The following is a 14667-nucleotide window of genomic DNA, read 5'->3' as shown; positions in this document are numbered from 1 at the left end:
GAACCAACTCGTGCTCTTAGAGATTACGCCGCTCCATCGCAAGATGAACCGCATTCAAGTATTGCTCCGCCCGCAATCGAAGCAAACAACTTTGAACATAAACCTTCGTTGTTGCAGGCTGTGCAACAGAACCAATTCTCTGGAAATCTTACCGAAGATCCAAACCTTCATTTGTCCGTATTTGTCCAATACGCTGATACTGTTAAAGCTAATGGTGTCACTTCAGAGGCAATTCGACTTCGTCTTTTTCCTTTCTCATTAAGAGATAGCGCTAGAAGATGGCTTCAATCTCTTCCTTCCAACTCAGTCACCACATGGAACGAGTTGAAGAAAGTTTTTCTTGCCCGATATTTTCCACCAAGCAAAACAGCTATGTTAAGAGCCCAGATAAACGGATTTAAACAGAAAGACAACGAGTCTCTTTTCGAAGCATGGGAAAGATACAAAGACATGATGAGACTTTGCCCACACCATGGTTTGGAAGACTGGTTAGTAATTCACACATTTTATAATGGTCTCTTATACAACACAAGGTTAACAATAGACGCCGCTGCAGGTGGTGCACTAATGAACAAACCTTACGCTGATGCTTACCAGCTTATCGAGAGCATGGCCCAAAACCACTATCAGTGGGGAACCGAACGAACAACAGTGGAAAAACCTCAACCGAAAACTGGCATGTACGAGATAAGTAACCTTGATCACGTCAATGCAAAAGTGGATGCTTTGGTCCAGAAGATTGAAAGTTTAAACGTATCACCTCCAGCAGCCGTGGTTGCTATAACTCAGAATTGCGAGGTCTGTGGAATCCAAGGCCACACTCCTGCGGAATGTCAACTCTTGACTGGAATCCAAACAGAGCAAGTAAACTATGCTCAAGGAAGCCCCTATTCGAATACCTATAATCCAAATTGGAAGAACCATCCAAACTTCTCATATAAGAGTAATAATGCTTTATACGCACCTGGACAGTCTCCAAATCAAGCCCCATCTATACCTCCAGGATATCAGAAACCGAATCCTAACAATAATACCCCTAGAAAATCCAACTTGGAAATCATGATGGAAAACTTTATAGCTTCCCAACAACAAACCAATAAAGATTTCTTAAACCAGAACATACACACTGGCGAACAACTTAAACAACTAGCAAGCAAAGTAGATGCCTTGGCTACCCATAACAAAATGCTGGAAACGCAAATATCTCAAGTAGCTCAACAACAAGCACCTACCGCTGCACCAACTGGTACATTCCCTGGACAGCCCCAACCCAATCCGAGAAGCCAAGCTCATGCAATTATATTGAGAAGTGGAACGGAAGTGGAAGGACCGTCTGACCCAAGGATAGAAAACCAAAACCCTGAGAAATCCACTGAGGAAAGTGAACCTAAGGAAAAGGAAGAGAGTAATAAGGAAACCCTAGAAAAGAAGGAACCTTATGTACCTCCACCACCTTACAAACCACCTATACCTTACCCTCAAAGGCTTGTTAAAACCAAAGATGTAGGCCAATTTAGAAAATTTGTTGATCTCCTTGAACAATTAAACGTTACAATTCCGTTTACCGAAGCTATTACGCAGATGCCCTCATATGCTAAATTCTTAAAAGAAATTCTTTCTAATAAGAGGAAACTTGAGGATAGCGAAACCGTTACACTCCCTGCCGAATGTAGCGCTATAATCCAAAACATGCCCCCTAAACTCAAGGATCCGGGTAGCTTCTCTATACCCTGTCACATAGGAAAATTTGTCATCGACAAAGCCCTATGCGATTTAGGAGCCGGAATTAGCGTTATGCCCTTATCCATATGTAAGAAACTGGAGATGGGAGAATTAAGACCGACCAAAATGTCTGTGCAATTAGCAGATCGTTCCATCAAATATCCTGTAGGAATCCTTGAAAACGTTCCCGTACGCATAGGTCAGTTTTACATTCCCACTGACTTCACAATTATGGACATTAGAGAAGATGATACGACACCTATTATACTAGGAAGACCATTCTTAGCAACTGCCGGTGCAATCATAGACATAAAACGAGGACGACTCACCTTCGAAGTAGGTGAAGAAAAAATTGAATTCATTCTTTCCCAATTCTTGAAAGCACCTGCAATAGAAGATACATGTTACTTCATGGATATCATCGATGAATGCATAAAAGAAGCAGAGTCAGGAGAAGACAAACCATCAGACTATCTTTTAGAGGACAAATCTAAACAATGCCTAGCAATAACACCGGACCCTACGCAGTGTCTTAACAAACCAACCCCTGATTTGAAAACACTTCCCAAAAATCTGAGATATGAATTCCTAGACTTAGAACTTGAACGACCTGTGATAGTTAATGCAGAACTAGGAAGACTCGAAACAGAAAAACTCCTACATATCTTAAGAAAATATCCAACTGCACTAGGATACCACATCACCGATCTTAAAGGAATAAGCCCTTCTATTTGTATGCACCGCATCATGTTAGAAGAAGACTGTAAAACCTCTAGGGAACACCAGAGAAGACTAAATCCGATCCTAAGTGAGGTAGTAAAGAAAGAAATAACCAAGTTATTAGAAGCAGGTATTATATATCCTATATCTGATAGCAAATGGGTTAGTCCTGTACACGTTGTACCCAAGAAAGGAGGCATAACCGTTATTGAAAACGAAAAAGGAGAAACTATAACTAAACGAATCGAATCGGGATGGAGAATGTGCATTGATTATAGGAAACTAAACAAAGCAACCCGAAAAGATCATTTCCCTTTACCATTCATTGACCAAATGTTAGAACGATTAGCTAAACATTCACATTTCTGTTATTTAGACGGTTATTCAGGCTTCTTTCAAATACCAATTCACCCTGATGACCAAGAAAAGACAACATTCACATGCCCTTTTGGTACCTTCGCGTATAGACGAATGTCGTTTTGGTCTGTGTAATGCCCCTGCAACTTTTCAAAGATGCATGATGGCAATATTCGCCGACTTTCTCGAAAACATCATGGAAGTATTCATGGATGACTTTTCTGTATACGGACAAAGTTTCGAAGAATGCCTTGAAAACCTGGAAAGAGTTCTGGAGCGATGTGTAAAAGTAAACTTAGTACTTAATTGGGAAAAGTGCCACTTTATGGTACAAGAAGGAATTGTTTTAGGACACATCATCTCGAACAGAGGAATTGAAGTAGACAAAGCCAAAATAGAGGTAATCGAAAATCTTCAACCCCCAAGAACCGTGAGAGAAGTACGAAGCTTTTTAGGACACGCCGGTTTTTACCGACGATTCATCAAAGACTTCTCTAAGATAACTAAACCCTTAACCGGACTGTTGATGAAAGATGCTGAATTCATATTCGACGATAACTGTTTAAAAGCATTTCAAACTCTTAAACAAGCATTGATCTCCGCACCCATTATGCAGACACCAGACTGGAATGAACCATTCGAAATAATGTGCGATGCCAGTGATTATGCTGTAGGTGCTGTTTTAGGACAAAGAAAGGATAAAAAGCTTCACGTTATATATTACGCTAGCAGAACCCTGGATGAAGCGCAGATGAATTATGCCACAACCGAGAAAGAACTCCTAGCAGTGGTATTTGCGCTAGATAAATTTCGTTCTTACTTGGTAGGAGCCAAAATAATAGTTTACACTGATCACGCTGCTATCAGGTACCTTTTAACAAAAAAGGATGCTAAACCTAGACTCCTAAGATGGATCCTGTTACTACAAGAATTCGACTTAGAAATCAAGGACAAGAAAGGAACTGAAAACGTAGTAGCAGACCACCTCTCTAGACTTGAGAACCTTGAACCAGAAAGAACATCCATTAATGATGATTTCTCGTATGATAAACTCATAGCTACTTTGGAAGAGAACAACTCCGACATGCAAGTAGAAACCACCTTAGCTATATCTGTCATACCATGGTACGCTGATCTAGTCAATTATTTAGCTGCCGGAATAGTTCCACCTACTTTATCTTACCAGCAGAAGAAACGATTCTTCCACGACATAAAACACTATTACTGGGATGATCCCTTACTTTTCAAAAGAGGCCCCGATGGTATTTTCCGTCGATGTATACCCGAAGAAGAGGTAGAAAATATAATCCAACACTGTCACTCTGCGCCTTATGGTGGTCACACAAGTACATCCAAGACCTGCTCTAAAATCCTACAAGCTGGCTTTTATTGGCCAACTATATGGAAGGACGTACATGCGGCTATTAAGGAGTGTGACAGATGTCAACGCACGGGAAACATATCTAGACGTGACGAGATGCCACAAAAAGGTATTTTGGAAGTAGAGATTTTTGACGTGTGGGGGATAGACTTCATGGGACCCTTTCCATCCTCTTTCGGTAACAAATACATACTCGTGGCAGTTGACTACGTATCAAAATGGATCGAAGCTATAGCTTCTCCAACAAATGACACCCGAGTAGTAACTAGACTCTTTAAAAATATAATATTTCCGAGATTTGGCATCCCAAGAATAGTAGTCAGTGATGGTGGATCACACTTTATATCCAAGGTACTCGAAAAACTACTACTTAAATATGGAGTGAGACATAGGATAGCAACACCTTACCACCCTCAAACCAGTGGACAAGTGGAAGTATCTAACAGAGAAATCAAGCAAATACTAGAAAAAACGGTCGCCACTTCAAGGAAAGATTGGTCATTGAAATTACCGGAAGCTTTATGGGCATACCGAACTGCTTATAAAACTCCCATAGGGACGACCCCATTTAAGCTCATTTATGGAAAATCCTGTCACCTCCCGGTAGAATTAGAACATAAAGCCTATTGGGCTATTAGAAATTTAAATTTGAATTATAAAGCCGCCGGTGAAAAGAGAATCCTTGACATAAACGAATTAGAGGAACTCAGAAGAGACGCCTATGAAAATGCCAAAATCTATAAAGAAAGAACAAAACAATGGCATGACAAGCGTATATCAAGGAAAGTCTTCAAGCAAGGCGACGCAGTACTTTTATTTAACTCTAGACTAAAGTTATTCCGGGAAAACTACGATCCAGATGGTCAGGACCTTTTCATATCACTAAAATCTTTCCCAGTGGAGCGGTAGAAATAAAAGGACAATCTACAGAACCGTTCACCGTAAACGGGCAACGTCTGAAACATTATCACTATGCGGAAACCAACGAGGATTCGCAAATTCTACACTTAGACGAAACGCCCCAGGACTCATAGACTATATTTAACAGTTTCTTTGTCGAGCTTGCGACATTTAAACAAAGCGCTTAGTGGGAGACAACCCACAAAACTAATTTGTTATTTTATTATTTTATTATTATTATCATTTCCCTATTTTTCTCTTAATTATTCTTTTAATTTCTATTTAGTATTCATTATTGATTTATTCAAAAAGAAAAAAAAAATATATATATAATAATAATAATTCTTTTCTTCTTTCGGCATTTGGCCAAATCCTGACTTAAACTCATGTTTCTTTTCTCTAGTTAACACTAACCAGATGGGACATTTTGATCATATGGGTATCAAGTTCAGAGGAATGGCTCAGAAACAAAAGTTTGAAGAACTAGCCGCTAGAGAGATGCTACCTAGTTTATATGCTGATGATTGGGCTATGACTGCCCTTGGACTGAGACAGAGTGTCCTGTTTTTGCTGAATCAGATAGGATGGGAGACCTCCCCTATCCTGAGACATTTCACCACCTACCGGAGACTCACATTAGAATTCCTTAGTTCATTAATCTATCTACCTAGCCATGGAAAAGGAATTAGCAGAGGTTTTATCCAGTTCAGAATGTTCAATATGGAATACCAATTTAATATTAGAGACTTCACCAACCTTTTGGGTTTTCCTACCTCCTTTGATACATTCACTGTAAGCCAGGAAGAACTTTTTGAATATAGAGAGCTTGAACACTTTTGGGGTAAGCTGACTGGAAATGATGAGCCTGAAGAACATGAGTTTCTCTCTGGAAACATACATAACCCGGCTTTTCGCTATTTCCATAAGATCCTGACCCACACTTTATTTGGGAAGAAGCCAAATAGTACTTCAGTTTCACGTGATGAACTCTTCATCATATTTTGTGCTTCCCAGAACCGTCCAGTAAACGGTGCTACTTTTATGTTAGCTAATTTGGACCACCTTATCCAGGATGAGCGAGCACCCATTAGAATAGGCGGTTTGATCACTATGATAGGTAATGCTATTGGACTACGTCAGCCTATGCTTGACCTTAACCCTTTTTGTGGCATTACTACTATGAGTATACCCTTCCTCTTCAACACTATGTTTATAGCAAACATAGGGTCTGATGAGTTCGAGCTTATTATTGATAACCAGGTTCTCTGCCTATTCACCATGCCCGATCCTAGAACTAGTGTTCATAATCAAAGGAACTGGCTCTATAACCTGAATGAAACCCCAACTCCGGCTGGATCCACTGAATCCATCCAGGATTATGAGATTTGTGACGACTATGAGCACTATGTTGACCATATCTCTCTTGCTGAATCTGACCCTCAGACACCTTCCGGCTACTATGATATTGATCCTCCTCCTCAGCCTGTCCTGACCGAAGAATCAGTCATGCCTGATCTCCGACATCATATGCCAGGAACAGATATTAAAACAGTCATTGAAGCCTTGATGTCAGAGCAAGACGCCCTCAGGGAAGATTTCCATAACTTGAGACTTGAAATCCTAGAATACATGAGCAGCACGGCAAGTCAGTTACGTATGTTACGGCATCATGTTAACTCTTTTGCTCCTCCGGCCAGAGATCCGAAGATAGATGGAATTTAGTTATATTTCTTTCTTAAGTTATTTAGTTTTAGGCTAGATTTTTTCATTAATGTTGTTTGAATTCATGTTTATTTCTATTTCATTTCATTATTTTCCTTCCCTGTAATACATTATGATCATTTTTATTGAAGCTGTTTAATTAATTTTATTATGCAATGACTATTATGCTCTACTGTTGTTACCTATTATTATTATTATACAAAGCAAGTAAGCGTGCACAATGCATTAAAATTGCATACTAAAAATGATCATAAGCAAAATGAAACATTAAAATACGCTACAAAGTAATTCTGTGAAGCGCCACTGAAGCCTTGCCAAAAAGGAGGTGTGACGAGCGTCACACACTCCATGACGAACGGCACGCAAAACGCCTGTTACGAACGTCACACCCCTGTGACGAGCGTAACACCCTTCAGACAAGTGAACGTTAAGGAGCCGTTGGAGACGAACGTTACACTTTAATTTTTACATTCCCCATTCATTTTTCATTTACCACACTTAATTACTTTTCAACCACTTTTTCTTTCTACCTTCCAATCCTTCTCCTATAAATACCTACCAAAACTTCCTTCATTCACCACAAAACAATTCTCTCATATCAAATACACTTCTTTTCCTTTCCAAATCATCCCTTCAAAAAATTCATCACAATGGCGGGAAATCAAAATTTCGGAAATATCATCTTCCGATCCGGAGATGACAACTATCAGCAAGAGCAATTCGAGCGCTTCCAACAGCGAGGCGTCGCTTCCACCAGGTACCCCGATTTAACTTGTTTACAACAATTGGGCTTACTCCAAGGTATCGAGTGGATGCTCCGTAAAGCCGATTTAACCTTCCTTTGCACCCATAACCAACCCACCTACCCTTCCCTAACCTTAGAATTCCTAAGTTCTTACGACTACACCACTCCCGCCGGTGAAGGTGAATTTCTGACCGGTACCGCAACCTTCCGTATGTTTAACACCGAGTACTCTCTAACCCAACGCCAATTGAGTGCCATGCTACAATTCCCACAGAAGGTCTGCTGCATGCCAGAATCCCTCCAACCTCAAACTGGAACACAGTTCTAGTTTTCGATCTTTTTAAGAAAATTTCCGGTATAAATACCTACAACTGGGAAGAACTCCTTCTCTCCCACATCCATAACCCCACCATCCGTTATTTTCTCCGTATCCTGCAAAACACACTTTTTGGAAGACCAAACAACAGTAAGGTCAACTCAAAGGAGTTATTTTTCCTCCAGTGCGTTTTCGAATCGGATGCTCAGGTAAACGCCGCCTCTTTTCTCTTTCATCATATCCGCACCTTATGTGCTAGAGGCCGGCAACCCTTTATAATTGGTGGATTAATAACCTCCATAGCACTTGGCCTGAACCTAGGGGATAAACTCCAAACTTTAGAATCCCTACCTCCCCTGTCTATGGATATCAGCTATTGCCGCTCCAGCCGCCTGATTAAAAACAGAGTAGGCGGAGGCTATTATCTTATGGTGAACAACCAAGCAGTCCCGAGTGTTGTGCTACCCAATACCACCCTAACTGATGTCACAAACCCCGACCGCCACCTCTACGATCTTAGCGCTCCTGCAACCACCGAGCCTTCACAAACAAACCAGCAAACAGATGAGTTTGAAGAAATGGAACAAGGTGATCATCCGCCAACACAACAATCAGTCCCGCTAAACCCTTCCAGTAATGCAGCCGGCCCATCCTCCCAACGTCGTCGACGACGAAGGCCTGCGACCAACGATGACATTATGGATGCTATCGATGGAATGCAGGCACAGAATACAGAGATGATGCAGATGATGCGTCAAATGCAACAGCAACAGGATGCTCGGAATGCCATAACCGACCAGCGATTTACTGAGTTGTTTAGCAGGTTCGACAACTTAGACATACGTCAAAGATCACCAGGTCCAAGAACCAGAGGCGGAAGGCAGCCTTAGTTGTTATTTTTCTTTTTCCTTTCCATCTTGTATTTCATTTCCTTAAAACATTGAGGACAATGTTTAGTTTAAGTATGGGGGGAAACAATATTCTTTCCATTCTCATTTTTCAAGTATGTACTCTCCCTTTCATCGTTATTTCCCTTTTCCCTTTCATCGTTATTTCCCTTTTCTTTCCCCAATAAAAAAAAAAAAAAAATTATTTTAAGTTAAGTTCCTAAGTGTGAAAATTTTCTATTATCTATTCCCCTCAATTTCCTGAGCCATAACAAAAATTTTAACACACCCAATAAGTATAAAGGTTGCTTACTTTATAAAACTTGAGTGAGATCAAAACAAAACCATTACCGTAACAACGCTCTGAGAACCTCAACATGTTAGATCAGGATAAGTACCTATTATACCAATTCCTTGAACTTTTAGTTCTATGGCAACCCCAAGTAGTTTATACAGAAGTCAGCACCATCTTAATAGCAAACTACGTGGAGAGCCGATGAATATAAGTGAATGATCCCCAAAGTAACCTAAAATATATAAATATATCAAGAAATGCACTAATTAAATTAGGTGATCCTTACCAGATCATTTAATCTAAAGGTTGCAGATCATGCAAAAACACAATATGAAAGATCCATTATGAGTTGGTTCAGTAGGAATCTGGTACTGAACTTGGTAGGGCGGACTACGGTTCGATCCCCCGCAATTTGCAATGGACTGAACAATGAAGTTATCCGACTTATGTACCAGAACTTCTAGCTAAAAGCGGATCATAATCACTAACCGGTTACTCCACTATGTGCGCGAAAAGATAAAGGGCTTAATGTGATTTCGCTAGAATGAAAACGGGTAAAATAAGACTAAAGGAACCAGGATAGCTATCATAGGGTACTTGAACTGATTTGCATAAGGTAGGGTTATCTAAGTTGTAACGGTGGTTGTTGATGTCAAGATTAAACTCAAGTCCTCCTAAACAAAAATCAATTCGCAACCTAGTACGAATTGATGTGTGCTTTGAAATTTCATCTGGCTAAAACTTTTAACAAGTTCTATACTGAATTTTGCTTGAGGACAAGCAAAGATTTAAGTATGGGGGAGTTTGATAACATGAAATTATATCACATTTTAAGACTTAATTTAATTAGATTATATTATCATTTACTTTAATTTATCCCATTTTATCAGATATTATGCAGTATTTCTTTTCTATTTACATCAGGTACCCATTTTGAAGCAAAAGTGAAAAAGGGAAGAAAAGGAGGTGTAAAAAGCAATAAAAAGGAAAAAATAACCAAGACCAAGCCCAGCCCAAAAGAAAGCGCACGTTGCCCCTGTGACGGGCGTCACAAGGGTTGTGACGAGCGTCACGCGAAGTAGCCTTGTGACGGACGTCACACATGGTGTGACGAGCGTCACACCAGTCCACTAGCTTTTTGGCGCAAGTTACGCTCTCAGAAGAATGGAAGTAACGTTGAGGACTTCGTGTCCTATTCCCAAGCCGTGTATTTAGCCATGCTGAAGACTCGTAGGGAACGGAATGCAGTTACCAAGGCTATTATAAATAGCCATCTCCTCTCTTTGCCGAAAGGGGAGTTTTTGCACGCTCAGTTTTGCGGAAGCTCTGCCAAATTTTCCTTTCACGCCTTTGCTTATTTCTCTTCCTTTCCAGCATTGTTCATTTTATTTATTTCTTTTGCAAGCTTTACTTTCTCTTTTCCCTTGCAATTTATCTTTCCCGTTTTTAGCTTTTAGATATTTTTTCGCGTAATAGTTTCTACACCGGAAACTACTGTGCAACTTTATACCGGATTTAACCTTACGTTATATTCGAGTTTTATTTCCTTGATTTATTTTACTGCTTAATTGAAGAATCGAAGAACAAATCCTACCGGCTTGTGGTGGAGTGTTCAAGACCATTGTATTACGCATTCAGGTTCTTTAATTGTTATTTAATTTTTTAATGTTTTATTCTATTGTTTATTCATATTGCCTGCCTGGAATGAGTCTGTTTATGCATGATATAAATTCTTGTTTATTTAGCATGTCTGGCTAATTTGCCTAGGTATCGGTATGTAAAGTAAGCAGAATAAGGGATCGAGACTGAGTCGGTCTATCTAAACTTAAAATCAAAATCAATCTTTTATGGTCTCAACTTACAGGTTTAATAACAAGATTTTTTACAAAAGTAAAAGACATAAAGAAGTTAAAATCAATAGAGCGAGAGTTTGAGATTTTAACTGGACAGTGTAAGTTAGGCATTAATTCTAGATCAGGGCGAGAGCAAGTTTTAGAGTTAATTAAATTCTGACCTTTTCCAAAAAGTATTTTTAAAGATTGAATGTGAGGACGAGAGTTAAGCATTTGGATTTAATTATATAACCTAAGTCAACAGAGCGAGAGTTTGAGATAAGGGTGTTTAAAACGGTCAGTATTTTCTTAAAAAGAGTTTCTGCAACTTTATTGTTTTCAAAATATGGTTTTTGACTTAATTATAAGTGACAGCAGCATTAATATAAAATCATGGTTTATTCAACAGAGCGAGAGTTTGAGATAGAACCTTTAACCAATAAAGTTAACCGAAACGATTCATTTTAAAACCAAGAAACCGACAAAGACTTGATTCCCTAGTTTTGACGAATTACATACCGATATCCGTTTTATTAATATTTAATCTAGACATTAGTTTAGCTCTTAGTTTTTCCCCAAACAATCAAACATCTTCACCTTAGATTTACGTAGTAACTTTAGATAACGGTATATCGATTCATAAGTCCCTGTGGGATCGATATCTTTTAAAACTACGCGATAGAACTGTGCACTTGCAGTTTGTATCCCATTCTCGACTCACCCAGTCGAGCGATCAATGGGCCCAATATTGAACTGGACAAGGATGACATAGTCTATGTCTTGTGTTCAACATAGACATAAGGGCAAAAGGGTAATTTTATACATAAGTATTATCATAAAAGGATTTGTCAGATCACATGACATTTTCGTGTCTTGGGTAGCAGTGATGTGTTGCTAGATACCGCTCACTATTTATTATGTTAAATACATGATTTAATATAATTGTCAATGCTGTGAAAACCTACAGGGTCACACACAAAAGGACGGATTGATGAGAGATAGAGTAACTAAGGAATATCGTAATGTACGGTGCACTTAAGTGAATTGTATAACATCATAAGGTACGGTGTACTTAAGTAGAATACGAAATATGGTAAGGTACCACGCGCTTAAGTGATTTTGGCATATTATAAGATATGGGCCATATACACTTGAGTGGGCTTTTTAGCTTGCAGCCCACACAAGTGGTTCTATAAATAGAACCCTTATGTAGAAGCATTTGTGCAGTTGCAATTTCGTTTCTCCCTCTCTCTCATTCAAAGCCTTCATTCGTAGCAGCTAGCACTGAGATTGAAGGAATCCGTTCGTGTGGACTGAGTAGAGACGTTGTCATCGTTCAACGTTCGTGATCGCTCCGTAGATCTGCATCAAAGGTTATAATCGCCACAAGAGGTAACGATTCTATCACTGATCATGCCCATTCGTAAGGATCACTAAAGGAGAAATTTTAAATTCCGCTGCGTTTTGGATCACTCTTCTCCTTCAATCATGACCCTTGGAATTTCTATCTAAGAATCTTCTAGATATGAGACCCTTCTCACTTCCCTTCAATCACACAACAGTGATATCAATTTCTAACAATAAACAGAAGACACATTTCCAATGAAACATAATCCACTCTTGCTTAAAATCTTATGAGTAATTCACAATTACAACTCAAAAACTCAGTCAAATTCAAGTATCTAAGTGATACAAGAAAGGCTCACGAAAATAATGAACACACTAAACCCTAACAAAGATTGTCTCATGCGCAACTTCAATGCATTCTTAGGTTTATAATCGTTCTTTAAATAGCCCCAGAACAACATCGTCTTTCGGCTAAAATAATCAAATCATATCTGATCAAATCTAATGTCTCCTTAAATGTTTTGACAACCATTCTTAGGAAACATTGCACAGTTGGAACCAATCTTTGAGCTTCTGAAAATGCACTTTGAACTGCATAATGCATGAACCAAATCAACAATGAATCTTCACTAATCTCACGCTAAAAAATAGATCTTCTAAGAATGTAAAACCACAAGACGCCATAATTTCGTACAAGCATGTCAAGACATCTTGCCCAACATCTTTCTATTTCACTTGTTTTTAAAAAATGATGCCAATCACAAAACACACAACCTAACAAAATCCTTTTGCCACAAGTCTTGCCTTATGTCGAGTTACTTATCCTTTGGGATTCAAATTCACCTTGTATACCCACTTCACATCAATTTCCCTCTTGCCTTGAGGCAATTCGACAAGTGACCAAATGTTGTTGACTTCGATGGACTCCAGTTCCTCATTCATTTCTTCCACCCATTTTGAATTCTTTAATGTTTCAGCTGCATTGACTGGTTCGACATTTGCATAGAAAGCATAGTGTACCAGCTCACCTTTATCATCGACCACATCATTTGATGTAATCACACATTCTTACAACCTTGCAGGCATGCATTTTGTCCTTTGAGGTACGTCTGTGCTTGCTTGACCTTTGACTTCTTCTTGTCGAACTTATCTTTCGACTTCACTTTCTTGACATTTTCAGTCTAATCCCATTCCTTAAGCTCATCTATGATTGCGCCCCTACTGATCACTACTTGCTTGTCCACTAGATCAAACAACTTAAAACCTCCAGTTGAATGATATTCTATTAGGATCATCTGATTCGACTTGTCATCAAGTTTTGTTCTCAACTGATCAGACACATGTCTATGTGATATAAATCCAAATACTTTCAGATGACTAAAGCTAGGCTTGACACCAGACCAACATTCTTTTGGCGTGATTCCATATAACTTCTTCGTCGGACATATGTTCAAAATATATGTTGTTGTCGACACAATTTTTCGCCATAATTATTTGGGTAGATGCTTGCCTTTTAACATACTTCTCACCATATTCATAATGGTTCTATTATTCCTTCTGCAATTCCATTCTGTTGTGGAGTGTAGGATGACACCACCTCATGCACAATCCCTTATTTCTCACATAACATGTCGAAGTCTTTCGACACATATTCTCCACCACCATCAGTCCTCAGAATCTTGAGCTTTCTACCACTTTGTCTTTCGACCATAGATTTAAACTTGGCAAATACCTCAATCACTGCACTTTTCTTCTTGATCAGGTAAGTTCAATTTTTCTACTGAAATCATCTATGAATGTGATAAAGTATCTGTTACCTCCAATCTAATCCACCTAGATAGGACCACATACATTCGAGTATATGATTTCAAAAATTGCCTTCGAGTTGCTTCCTCCATCCTTGCAAAAGTTATTCTTGCGTTGCTTCGTCTGCACACATTCCTCACACACTTTATTTGGAATATATTGATTTTTTGTAACCCTGAAACCATATTTATTCTTTTTATATCTCTGATGTCTTTGAAATTGAGATGACCAAGTATATAGTGTCATATCCATTCATCCCTGGTATCATCATTTACAAGGCACTTGTGCTCCATCATATTAAGTTCAATCCAGAAGGTTCTATTCTGAGACATTAGAGCCTTCAAGATTAACCTTCCACCTGAGTCGAGAACTGTCACCATCTTGTCTTCGATTGACTCTTTGTAGTTCTTTTGACCAACTTCCTTGCTGAGCAAATTTCTTTTCATGCATGGTATGTATAGTACATTAGAATTTACTGACCTCTTGCCATCTTTCCTCATAATCAGAACATCACCAATACCTTCAGCTGCTAGAGTATTATCATTTGGAAATTTTACCATGTTCTTCATTGAGGGTTTCATGTTGACAAATCAATCCTTCCTACCAGTCATGTGGGATGAGCATCCTGAGTCCAAGT

At 39.0% G+C, this 14667-nt stretch overlaps 1 pseudogene; it reads right to left on the bottom strand.

The window, feature by feature from the left end:
• Positions 1-379: 379 nt before the first annotated feature.
• On the bottom strand, positions 380-479 carry LOC127116454 (uncharacterized; annotated as a pseudogene).
• Positions 480-14667: the final 14188 nt, after the last annotated feature.

The sequence above is a fragment of the Lathyrus oleraceus genome, chromosome 1 (assembly GCF_024323335.1).
Source record: "Lathyrus oleraceus cultivar Zhongwan6 chromosome 1, CAAS_Psat_ZW6_1.0, whole genome shotgun sequence".
In the NCBI taxonomy this organism is placed as follows: Eukaryota; Viridiplantae; Streptophyta; class Magnoliopsida; order Fabales; family Fabaceae; genus Lathyrus; species Lathyrus oleraceus.
This window is presented reverse-complemented; position numbering and strand designations above follow the sequence as displayed.